The sequence below is a fragment of the Gigantopelta aegis genome, chromosome 9, assembly GCF_016097555.1.
Source record: "Gigantopelta aegis isolate Gae_Host chromosome 9, Gae_host_genome, whole genome shotgun sequence".
NCBI classification, from domain to species: Eukaryota; Metazoa; Mollusca; class Gastropoda; order Neomphalida; family Peltospiridae; genus Gigantopelta; species Gigantopelta aegis.
Genome location: NC_054707.1, coordinates 26,431,353 through 26,444,860, shown reverse-complemented (window position 1 = coordinate 26,444,860; position 13,508 = coordinate 26,431,353). Strand labels below are relative to the sequence as shown.

General features: G+C 37.8%; 1 protein-coding gene across 3 annotated transcripts in view; it reads left to right on the top strand.

Moving 5' to 3' along the window:
• Positions 1-4,943, top strand: part of LOC121381125 (myosin light chain kinase, smooth muscle-like) — a 76,158-nt gene extending 71,215 nt beyond the window's left edge. For all 3 annotated transcript variants that reach the window (XM_041510258.1, XM_041510257.1, XM_041510256.1), the window contains one exon: positions 1,895-4,943. The gene's annotated coding sequence lies outside the window, so the exon portion shown is untranslated. The remainder of the gene's footprint in view (positions 1-1,894) is intronic.
• Positions 4,944-13,508: the final 8,565 nt, after the last annotated feature.

The following is a 13,508-nucleotide window of genomic DNA, read 5'->3' as shown; positions in this document are numbered from 1 at the left end:
GATAGGATGCATTATGGTAAATATAGCTTGTTTTGAGATGTGTCTCACATAGGATCCATTATGGTAGATATAGCTCGTTTTGAGATGGTGCTCACATAGGTTCCATTATGGTAGATATAGCTTGTTTTGAGATGTGTCTCACATAGGATCCATTAGTGTAAATATAGCTTGTTTTGAGATGGTGCTCACATAGGATCCATTAGTGTAAATATAGCTTGTTTTGAGATGGTGCTCACATAGGATCCATTAGTGTAAATATAGCTTGTTTTGAGATGTGTCTCACATAGGATCCATTATGGTAGATATAGCTTGTTTTGAGATGTGTCTCACATAGGATCCATTATGGTAGATATAGCTTGTTTTGAGATGGTGCTCACATAGGCTCCATTATGGTGAATATAGCTTGTTTTGAGATGGTGCTCACATAGGTTCCATTATGGTAAATATAGCTTGTTTTGAGATGGTGCTCACATAGGCTCCATTATGGAAAATATAGCTTGTTTTGAGATGGTGCTCACATAGGTTCCATTATGGTAGATATAGCTTGTTTTGAGATGTGTCTCACATAGGCTCCATTATGGTAAATATAGCTTGTTTTGAGATGGTGCTCACATAGGCTCCATTATGGTAGATATAGCTAGTTTTGAGATGTATCACACATAGGCTCCATTATGGTAAATATAGCTTGTTTTGAGATGGTGCTCACATAGGCTCCATTATGGTAAATATAGCTAGTTTTGAGATGTGTCTCACGTAGGCTCCATTATGGGAAATATAACTTGTTTTGAGATGGTGCTCACATAGGCTCCATTATGGTAGATATAGCTAGTTTTGAGATGTGTCTCACATAGGCTCCATTATGGTAAATATAGCTTGTTTTGAGATGGTGCTCACATAGGCTCCATTATGGTAAATATAGCTTGTTTCGAGATGGTGGTCACATAGGCTCCATTATGGTAAATATAGCTAGTTTTGAGATGTGTCTCACATAGGATCCACTATGGTAGATGTAGCTTGTTTTGAGATGTGTCTCACATAGGATCCACTATGGTAGATGTAGCTTGTTTTGAGATGTCTCACATAGGATCCACTATGGTAGATGTAGCTTGTTTTGAGATGTGTCTCACATAGGATCCACTATGGTAGATGTAGCTTGTTTTGAGATGTGTCTCACACAGGATCCACTATGGTAGATGTAGCTTGTTTTGAGATGTGTCTCACATAGGTTCCACTATGGTAGATATAGCTTGTTTTGAGATGTGTCTCACATAGGATCCACTATGGTAAACATAGCTTGTTTTGAGATGATGCTCATATAGGGTCAATTAGCTCAAATAAGCTCCCACAAATTAAGTATAGTTTTTATACGGGCGTTGTACTCACAATGGGTTCCCACTAATATAGGCTCCACTAATTCACTCTCGCACACACTTAATATGTCAAATGTACGAAAAGTGATCTATTTTAGATGCATTTAAGCAGACAAGGGCAAACTAGAAAATGCGTGGCTTGACTAAATTCTTGAGTTGATCGTAAATTCCTAAATATACAAAGCTGATTAGGAAAGGTACACGACTTAGGGATAAATACCTTCTTTAAATTCGGCCCGATACATTTTGTTTCTAAATGGGTGTAACTTAAAATGTTTATATCTGCTTAAAATTAGTGTACAATAGAATATTATTGAGTAGCCCCCAATTTGTTACGGTCTGCGGTTTCCTCTTAAATGTATGTTCCATTGCCATGTTTCTAAATGTATTTTCCATTGCCATGTTTTTAAAACTATCTTCCATTACCATGTTTCTAAAACTATCTTCCATTGCCATGTTTCTAAAACTATATTCCATTGCTATGTTTCTAAACCTATCTGCCATTGCCATGTTTTGTATTTTAGGTCTGCTGACCTCGTCTCCCAGTGATCTCTGTTTGAACAATGTCTGTGGCCACTGTTCGTTGACAAACGCAGTCGATTGGCTTGATCTGTACGTGGTACATCACTCACCGTGATTCTCTTATTGATAAGCAGTCTTCACGGGTGTACCAAGGAAACTAGTTAGCTGACACGACAAAACTGAAAACAATAACAGCAGCAGGATACACCAATAAGAGCAGCAGGATACACCAATAAGAGGATGTTTCAAGCTGGATGTCATATAGGTCAAATTACTTGATATGGCACGTGAATCTAATTTTCCGCCACGAACATGGTTTTTTCAAGTTTAATATGACTGAAATCACATTGCATGGCACGTGTCTGATTTTTTTTCTGCCAAGAACCGGATTTATCCAAGTTTGATATATGGGTCAAATCACATGATATGGCACCCATTGTGGACCAATCATTTACTGTTTTAGAAAGTAATGTAATATTATGAGCGTGTAGTCGAGATTAATTTTCAATATGGTAGAACTTACGTGTCTTTATTTATATCAGGACTATGACTGTCGGCCGAATTTAGCTATTTTCTTTTGTATATTTAGGACAGTTACAAAAGTCATGACACGCGGTGGGGTATAGGATATATTTTCAAACACTCAAAATCAGTGGAATAAAATACACAATATAATAATAGCGTATAAGGCAAGCGTGTACAACATATATTTGACTGTAATACCCACCACACGTACAATATAATACTTTACTAGTATCTGTATTCCCTAAATCATCCCTACATAGCAGTCGCCTCTAAATCAAACCCTCGTAAAGCATCCAAGCATAACACAAATATGAATGGAATGGAAACTGGGTTTAACGTGCCCCTATCCACAAGGGTTCAGGCACGCCCACTTCGGATTTAGCCTCTGACATCGCCAGTGACCAACTCCGAAGCAGGAGGGCACAAATATGAGCAGACCAGCCAAGGCTAACACGGTATATAATCCGGGATTAGTCACGAAGTTAATCAACGGGGGCTGAAATATTAGGTTGTTAAATACTGTAGTTGACTGGTGTCTTCTTAAGCATTAGGAAAAGTATGGTTTCCAAATAAACCGAGGAGGATGTATGCCCCGAAGTCCTTGTCGCACATATGCGCAAGAAGTTGACTTAATCTTATGTAATAATTCCAACTACTTGAAGGGTAATACATCCAAACGTGTTATATCATACTTTTCACTGATAGAACGGGTAGTAGGTTAACGAAAAGCTGTTTTTTTGTGTACACAGTTTGTGGCGTGGGCGCGGGCGAGGAACGCGGTAGGCGAACACGTCTTAAAATCGGTTTTATTGTTACCAACAGCAGTGTTTCCTCCATATTAATAACAGAATTGTCAGCAGCGCCATTCAAGGTAACCGCTTTCCATGTGCTCAGTTTTAAGCGAGGTTCGAGGTAGCAACTTTCCATGTGCTCAGTTTTAAGCGTGGTTCAAGGTAATCACTTTCCACGTGCACAGTTTTAAGTGTGGTTCGAGGTAGCCTCTTTCCACGTGCACAGTTTTAAGTGTGGTTCGAGGTAGCCTCTTTCCATGTGCTCAGTTTTAAGCGTGGTTCGAGGTAATCACTTTCCACGTGCACAGTTTTAAGCGTGGTTCAAGGTAATCACTTTCCACGTGCACAGTTTTAAGTGTGGTTCGAGGTAGCCTCTTTCCACGTGCACAGTTTTAAGTGTGGTTCGAGGTAGCCTCTTTCCATGTGCTCAGTTTTAAGCGTGGTTCGAGGTAATCACTTTCCACGTGCACAGTTTTAAGTGTGGTTCGAGGTAGCCTCTTTCCACGTGCACAGTTTTAAGTGTGGTTCGAGGTAGCCTCTTTCCACGTGCACAGTTTTAAGCGTGGTTCGAGGTAATCACTTTCCACGTGCACAGTTTTAAGTGTGGTTCGAGGTAGCCTCTTTCCACGTGCACAGTTTTAAGTGCGGTTCGAGGTAGCCGCTTTCCACGTGCACAGTTTTAAGCGCGGTTCGATCCTTGATCCGCGACGCTCATATGGAAACATTGCTATTGATACCCATAAAATCGATGCTTTGAAGTGTCCGCGCCAAACGGATGGCCCTGGCAGTTAGGAATATGTCAGTTTCCAACAGTTGAACGGGTAATACTCTACCAAACACTGCGCACATGGCAGACGGCCCTGACAGTTAGGAATAGGTCAGTTTACAACAGTGGAACGGGTAATAATCTACCAAACACTGCGCACATGGCAGACGGCCCTGACAGTTAGGAATACGTCAGTCTACAACAGTGGAACGGGTAATAATCTACCAAACACTGCGCACATGGCAGACGGCCCTGACAGTTAGGAATACGTCAGTTTACAACAGTGGGACGGGTAATAATCTATACATACACTGTCAGCTGGTGGACACAGGAAGTTAGAAAAGGACGGACCGCATCTGTAGATACCTCCTTTTGGCTGACTGAATGTTTTTGATTTGTACATTTTCAGGATATTCCACCAAATAATCGTAGGGTTGGATGGTGGAGTGAGGGGGGGGGGGGGGGGGGGGGGCGCACCACCTGAATCCGCCAGTGTTTTCCGCTAGTCTGACGGGTGACTGCGTCATTTATTCTTACGGCTTTGGTTTTCAACTAGTCGAACGGGTGATAGACGTTTTAAAAATTCATCGTTTGTATGACTGCCTCGCCATAGACCAGTCAAAGAGTGTTATTTAACTTCAAGTAGAACTAGAAATATATACAGCAATAAAAGGAATGAATTCCAACAAGTTAGCTTCAGTACTAGCTTGATTCATTGTATATATATATGTCATCGGCCTGGAGTATCTGCCCGACACGCGCTTCATCTCAGTTTAAGTATCGACTATGGTACGTGCTTCACCGTAATAAGAATATTTATTTTCTTCCCTCTGACATTGTATATTAAATGTACATAGATATGCAACATAATTTTTTTCAGTGTACATTATACATCTTTGTCATTTTGTGGTATTTTGTATTTTCAAACAGATTACTGTATTGACAAATAAAGATATTGGCATACCAATATTACTTTTGTTGTTATAAAATTGAAGTTAAAAATTATTATAACAGGTCACACATGATCACGTACGCCTTACATGAACGGCAACGGGTCAATATTAGTTTCCGTCGACCATTCCTATTGTTACAATAGCGAGGAAAGTAATCTTGTTTGTGGAAACCTCAGCACATTTTAAACTACAATCGATGTCTAACATAAACTTATTTTAAACTACAATCGATGTCTAACATAAACTTATTTTAAACTACAATCGATGTCTAACATAAACTTATTTTCACACTTTGGTCTAGACTGAGAGAGGAAACTATTTCATTTTGTTTAACTAGTGCAAATTGATTAATGAATCGTCGGCTATTGTTTGTAGTCTTCGGTAGAGTTAAAGTTTATCTTGTTTAACGACACCACTAGAACACATTGATTTATTAATAATCGGCTACTGGATGTCAAACATTTGATAATTTTGACATATATTGTTGGAGAGTAAACCCGTTACATTTTCCCATTAGTATCAAGGACTCTTTTATATGCATCATCCCACAGACAGGATAGCACATACCACGGCCTTTGTTATACAAGTCGTGCACTGACTGGAACCAGAAATAGCCAAATGGGCCCACCCACGAGGATCGATCCTAGATTGACCGCACATTAGACGAGCGCTTTACCACTGTGCTATGTCCCGTCCCTCTTCGGTAGAAACCCGCTACATATTTTTATTAGTACACTACCAAATCAAATCAAATAGACGACAATAGTAACATATGTGGCTAAAACTCCTACCTGCAGCGTATCAATCGACATAAACACCACGGATATAAATACTACCACCCCACACCCTTAAAGTGAATAAGAAAAAAAATGGGTGTCAAGGTACTCATTTCAAAGATAACGGGTAGCGTCTATCTACCCTAGTTCCACACAAAATTTGAGTATTTTTTTTATTACAGGTACCCCATACACATTTCAAGCACAAAGCTACTTGACACAGTAGTACTAGATGGAATAAAACTGCATACATTTTTTGCCCAGATGAAACTATATATTTTTTTTACAACCAACACACTCACAAAGAGAGAGAAACAGTACCGCTGTCGCCACATGATGTCTATGAAAAGACGAGAGGTGTAACGCCAAATGAAATTTGTTAGCATCTCTTAAAGTATTACCCCCTCTATTTTCTGGAATGCTAACAAATCTATTAAACTACATTAAACGATCAGGTATATTAAGAGACTCGTTTCTGTAATTTGTGAGCACTCAATAAACCTTTAGCTTCCTGGTTCAGAACCATTATAGTAATGGATCATTAAGGAAAGAACAAAACGTGTTTGTTTAGCGACATCTGATGTGAACTAATATTGTGATTATTCATACTTTGTTTTGATAGTCAATGAGGAATCTACGAACACCAAATAGCGACATCTGATGTGAACTAATATTGTGATTATTCATACTTTGTTTATATAGTCAGGGAGGAATCCGCCCCCATCAAATAGGCCACGTAATTCACAAAGCTCTATTAGGCTCGCTTAAGAAATATCGCATTGTCTTTGCAAGCCACTTTGCACTGCACTGCGAGATCGGGAAGTTGCAAGTGTTTGTGAGATATTTAATGTGTACCTCGCATAGACTGGACACATCCCACGGCCTCTAATGATTAGCGTTGTAATTTTGTCACTCCCAACTTACGACTGGGGCGCTTATACTAACTAATCGGTCGTAGGAGTTGTGCACGACGAGAATCGAGTTGTAAGAGCGCTCAGACTAGCGACTGGACATTCGTAGAAGTTGTATACGACGAGAATCGAGTTGTAAGAGCGCTCAGACTAGCGACTGTAAAGTCGTAGAAGTTGTATACGACGAGAATCGAGTTATAAGAGCGCTCAGACTAGCGACTGGACAGTCGTAGAAGTTGTATACGACGAGAATCGAGATATAAGAGCGCTCAGACTAGCGACTGGACAGTCGTAGAAGTTGAAAGATCGCCGAGTAGACCAACTCCATTGTAGCAGTTGGTAGTCTGACACTAGCGTAATGTGACATGTGCGGGGTACCGGTTCAAATATGGACCCTCACCTTCCCCTACCCCCACACATATATACACGTCCACTTGTGGTGATTGATCCTACGATCTTAAATTAAAGATCTACGACCACCGCTGTAGACATCACCTCATCAGCTGACACCACTGGTAATGTTATACCACCGCCGCCCGACATTCGTGCTTATGTCATTCTGAGAGAGAGACAGAGATAGATAGAGAGAGACAGAGATAGATAGAGAGAGACAGAGATAGATAGATATAGAAAGAAAGATAGAAAGAGGAAGATAGATAGAGAGAACAAGAGAGAGAGAGAGAGAGAGAGAGAGAGAGAGAGAGAGAGAGAGAGAGAGAGAGAGAGAGAGAGAGAGAGAGAAATGAACAGAGAGGCAAAGAGAGATATAAAAGAATAGAGACAGAGAAGACACAGAGAAAGAGAGATAGAGAAAGAAAGATAGAAAGAGGAAGAGAGATAGAGATAACAAGTGAGAGAGAGAGAGAGAGAGAGAGAGAGAGAGAGAGAGAGAGAGAGAGAGAGAGAGAGAGAGAGAGAGAGAGATCCTTGACGCAAACCATAAACAGGTTTGTGAAGGATAGAAAAGCTTGATCTTTAATTTCTTAATTGTTATTTGCCAACCATTCCCAAACACATATAACGGTGAACCTCCATCTAATAGCTAACTTTAGCATGTGCATATTGCTAGTTATGTTCGCAGTCAAGTAATTCGACGTTAAACAAAACAATTAGTGACGCCAAAATGAGTGATAAAAGTAAGATTTTTCGGTTTTCAAAGAATTTGAACTAAATAAAGAAATTGTGATTGAATTATTCGCCCAGTGTTCAGTTTAAAGATGCGTAAATCATGGGACCATGGAAAACGTCCGGTTTTGAGATAAGTCAGCTTATAGAGGGTCCGGTCTTAAGGGGTTTTACTCTCTATATCGATATAATTTTCGCCATAATATTATATTGAAGTATACAATTCCTCTTGCTATTATACATTATAACCTCAGACTGTTATTGGAAGACTGCAAAATTAAAGCTGCGATCAATCACACGGATTACTATACGCACGTTTAACTTAAGTTAACTATCGATAACAACAAGAGGGACTTGACGACTTCGTATGCACTTGCTTAAATGAAACACTCATCAGGACATACTAAATATTTATATACTTAGGCAGTATTGTGTTACGCCATTTCGTAGGTGGACTACTCTAGTATATAATTGAGTTAATTACGGCTATAATATTCGATTAAGAGTACGCCACCATAGACTTAACAACAGATACCAAGAATTTTGATGTACCGGCCGTGCATAAATAAAGAAAAGAGGAAACAACTAAATCAAATTGTAATTAAATTTACACAATTTTTATTTCTTTTATAATATCCTACAGTAGGCGATTTGTTTTTGTATTTTCCTTCTGATATTGAATGTTTTAAACGGTTTTTACTGGTATTATATACATCCCGGAATGTTTTTGCTGGTATTATATACTTCCCGGAATGTTTTTACTGGTATTATATATACTTCCCGGAATGTTTTTATTGGTATTATATATACTTTCCGGAATGTTTTTACTGGTATTATATACTCCCTGGCATGTTTTTACTGGTATTATATATACTTCCCGGAATGGTTTTACTGGTATTATATATACTTCCCAGAATGTTTTTACTGGTATTATATACTCCCTGGCATGTTTTTACTGGTATTATATATACTTCCCGGAATGTTTTTATTGGTATTATATATACTTTCCGGAATGTTTTTATTGGTATTACATATACTTCCCGGAATGTTTTTACTGGTATTATATACTTCCTGGAATGTTTTTACTGGTATTATATATTTCCCGGAATGGTTTTACTGGTATTATATATACTTCCCGGAATGTTTTTACTGGTATTATATATACTTCCCGGAATGTATTTACTGGTATTATATATACTTCCCGGAATGTATTTAATGGTATTATATACTTCCCAGAATGTTTTTACTGGTATTATCTACTTCCCGAAATGGTTTACTGGTATTATATATACTTCCCGGAATGTTTTTAATGGTATTATATACTTCCCTGTTTTTAATGTTTTTACTGGGTACTGGTATTATATATATACTTCCTGTATATATATACTTTGTTTTTACTGGTATTATATATACTTCCTGGATTGTTTTTACTGGTATTATATATACATCCCGGAATGTTTTACTGGTATTATATACTTCCCGGAATGTTTTTACTGGTATTATATACTCCCCAAAATGTTTTGCTGGTATTATATATACTTACTGGAATGTTTTTACTGGTATTATATGCTTCCTGGAATGTTTTTACTGGTATTATATATACTTCCCGGAATGTTTTTACTGGTATTATATATTTCCCGGAAATTCTGAGGCTTCTTGCGGGACAGGCGTGCTTCAGCCTTAAGGGATATGAGAATGTGCCATGCGAATACCTGACTGATTAATAAAGTTGCTATTCTATGTCTTAAAGAAAATGTTTGGTGAAAGCTATAGAAATCCATTATGGTACGACATGACAGCGCATTCTAATTTCATTAATGATGGTAATAAACTATCCACTAAACATACACAGCGAATGGCAGTCCGTTATTAGTCGCGATACTTGACCACGATTCAGCACGTTCTCATATTGATAAAATGATCTTGACATTTTCATGATTATGGCTGATAATAATAATTATAATAGTAATTATTATTATTTATGTTAGTCCGTATAAGTATATTTTAGTCTTAATGTTTATATATTTGGTGTGTGCACTAGACCACTGATTAATGAAATAATGCATTTGATTTCATCATAACTGGTTGACGTTGAAGTGAGTCGGAGTGTGGGGATATAGAGTCCAAGGCTGCGCGACACGACCACAATAGTTGACGACAGTGCACTAATACAAATATAATCATTGCTCCATCCAGTTCACCATGACTGGTATACCAAAGGCCGTGGTATGTTCTATCCTGTCTATGGAATGATGCAGATCCTTGGAAGAATGTAGCGGGTTTCCTCTCTAAGACTATATGTAAAAATTACCAAATGTTTGACATCCAATAGCCGATGATTAATAGATCAATGTGATCTAGTGGTGTCGTTAAACAAAACAAACTTTTTTTCATAAAAATATCGATGTAAAGATGTCACGTGCTACGAAGACTACATTTGAATCACACCGAGTCATTCCATGAATCACAGAGTAATACTGCTGATGTATGACTATCGCTTGTTATCGCTTAACACCTTGTAAATCACACATTTTTACCACTTCCCAATGGTGTCACTTCTACACACGTTTTATGTGATATTCTTCATATTAATCAGTACAAGAAACTATGAAACCCCCCCACAGTTGTTAGAACATTCCCCATTTCAAGTCCCAGATCCCCTCCTAGGTTGCATAGTACCAAAGAAGAGAGTTCCGTGTCAAATATTTACGGAGTAAAATCAGCTGTGGGTTTGATTAGTAGTAATATGTGACATTGATTATTTGTGCAAATACTATTATCCACTGACAATAAATAACTACACTTTCATTTGTTATACAGTTGTTATGCAGTATATACCAGAAGTTGAAACTAATGCGGGGTACCTCCAAAAATGGAACTGCAATTTTCAGCAAAAATGACAGTTGCTATTAAAAAAATTAATTAAATCTCTTAAATGATACGTGACCCCCCCCCCCCCCCCCCCCCCCATTTTCCTGCAGGTAGATTAGATGTGAGGTGCCACACTTTCTATTGCTGTACTTCCTAGATGTATTGAAACGCTGCTTATATCAGTTTTATTAGTAAACGGCAATTGATTTGGTCTGTTAGAACCCCTAGACTAAGTCGCCTATTTTACGCGCCACGGTGACAAATACATCTGCGTCCTGACAATAATGTTTCGTGTAGGACATACGGATTTTATGAAATACTGCATGCTTTCATAACGGGTTGCCTAAAACCAGATCTTACTGTCCTCCCCACATGTAGGACATCTGATCAAATTCAAAGTTATTCTCTGACTTTTCATTCGTACAGTCAATTCACATTAATATGTACATGTATTTATAAATCTGCTAACATAGTAATACATTCAGAAAAGTATATGTGCACTTAAAATATGCTTTAAAATAAATAATAAAAGACTGAAATTTGGCACACCTACAGATTATGACCATCTAATAATGTTTAGATGAGCCAGTTCTGAAACGCCATGTTATATATATATATAAAAAGTATTTGTCTATATTAATGCTTGTTACTAGTCATGATAGCGTGTATGCAACCGTGTTTTGAAGGTTCGTAGTTAATACAATTATTGTGCCATTCAAAACAACTTAAAATGTACATACTACTTTATAATATAGAACAAATTAAAATATAGGCCTACATGATACTCTCTAATTTAGGATTACTTAAAATGTACAATACACTGTCTAATTTATAAGAACTTAATATGTAATATACACTGCCTAATTTAGAGCGACTTAAAAGGTGCATGCTACTTTCTAATTTAGGACAACTTAAAATATACATGATACACTCTAATTTAGGACAACTTAAAAAATACATGATACTCTCTAATTTAGGACAACTTAAAATATAAATGATACTGTCTAATATAGGAATGCAGGCGGCGATTACCTCGAATATACAGCTAATGCAAGGTGAGGTGTTTTTTTATTGTCAAAATACAATTATTTATATCATAATTATGACATTAGCATGTGTAATATACGGATTTTTTTTTGGGTGAAATTATCTCCTGAATTCATAAATTTATAAATACAGCAACCAAGCCAGAGTAATTCTGTGAAACTGGTATTCAGCACGCTTAAATCCGATAACTTAACCACGACGTGACAGAACTGTACTTAAAAATATGGTGACGTTGAACATATCGTTTTAAGTTGATTGTTTGAAGTTATGTCCAAGCAGGGGCGGGACGTATCCTAGTGCTAAAGCGCTCGCTTGATGCGCGGTCGGTTTGAGATCGACCTCCTTCGGTGGACCCACTGTGATATTTGTGTTTTTGCACAGTTCTTTACACTGTGTTTTTATTTACATCTTGAATTTTTGTATTGATGTTGATCATCACTTTATTTGTTTGCATTACCATAGTTTGACACCCAATAGCCGATATATTTTTCGTGCTGGGGTGTCGTTAAACATTAATTAATTCATGAATCTCTATGCATATATAGAGTTTGGAAATTGATTCAATACCTTCAGATGTTTATTTGATTAAGTCACGATATCTGGCAGGCTTAACTCCGATAACATAACCAGAGGCCGGTTTTTAATGACCGATCATCACACGTTGTTGTTGATGAACGTTTTCCCCACCGAGCCAATCAGTGGCAGGATCGGCAAGGACACGTTTATATAACATCTCAGCACATCTAAAACAACGACTATTTAAAGGGACACACCCTAGTTACGGCTAGTTGTTAACCATTACGGCGTTGTTTTTCGCTATTAAACCCATTTTTTCACAAATAAAATTGCACTTTACTTACATTTTATTATTTAGAATACACATGTCCATTCACCTGAAGTGCTTCTTGGTAATCCTGGTAATCCTGATGTTTGTAAAACCACGAAATGCATTTTTTTTTATTTCTTAAAAAGCCGCGCGCAATCGAGAAAAAACCGTTAAGCAAGCGAGGTCCAATCTATTTTTAGAGGGAATCTTCCTGTGTAAACGTCACAGACGTTGGTATACCACGTGACCGTTATCATTTTGGTTCGGTTTGTTTTCTCGTGCACGGTTCGCGCAATCAACATCCGATTTGTTGTCGTTTGCTTGTTGTTCATTTGTGACATTTTTCTTCACAGTTCGTGAACATTTTCAGTAACAATAAAGTTCAGACAAGTAAGTGTCTCAATACAAAACGTTACAAACCCGTAAAACCAATAATTTTGCTAAGTCTTACGATATCTGGAGAGGGGATACAACCAGGACAGAACAGTTGGAACATGTCCAGGAGAGGTAATATCGACATATAGTCTTAGAAGAAACTCGCTACATTTTTAGATTAGTAGCAAGGGTATTTTTATATTCACCTTTCCACAAACAGGACAGCACATATCACGGCCTTTGATATGCCAGTCGTGGAGCACTGGCTGGAACAATAAATAGCCCAATGGACCCATCGACGGGGATCGATCCTGGACTAAGAGCGGATCAGGCGAGCGCTTTACTATTAGATCACACCCCACCCCAATTAGAAAAAAAAGACGTTACGTACTTTTTGATTGACCCCTACTATATTAACAAAACAAGAAACAGAATCTTATCCAGAAATATTCATATTTCAAGTGCATCTTATATTTTGTTGCAATTATTGTCCTATTCGCTTTTTCACAAATAACACACTTGTCAACAATCCATCCTAAGTGTAATTAGGTCAAAGCTGTATTATATGAAGAAGTTAAACACTTGAGGCGTTTCCTGGGAGTGATGTAGGCGCCATCTTGGTTACACTTATATATACTTCCGGTGTTGAA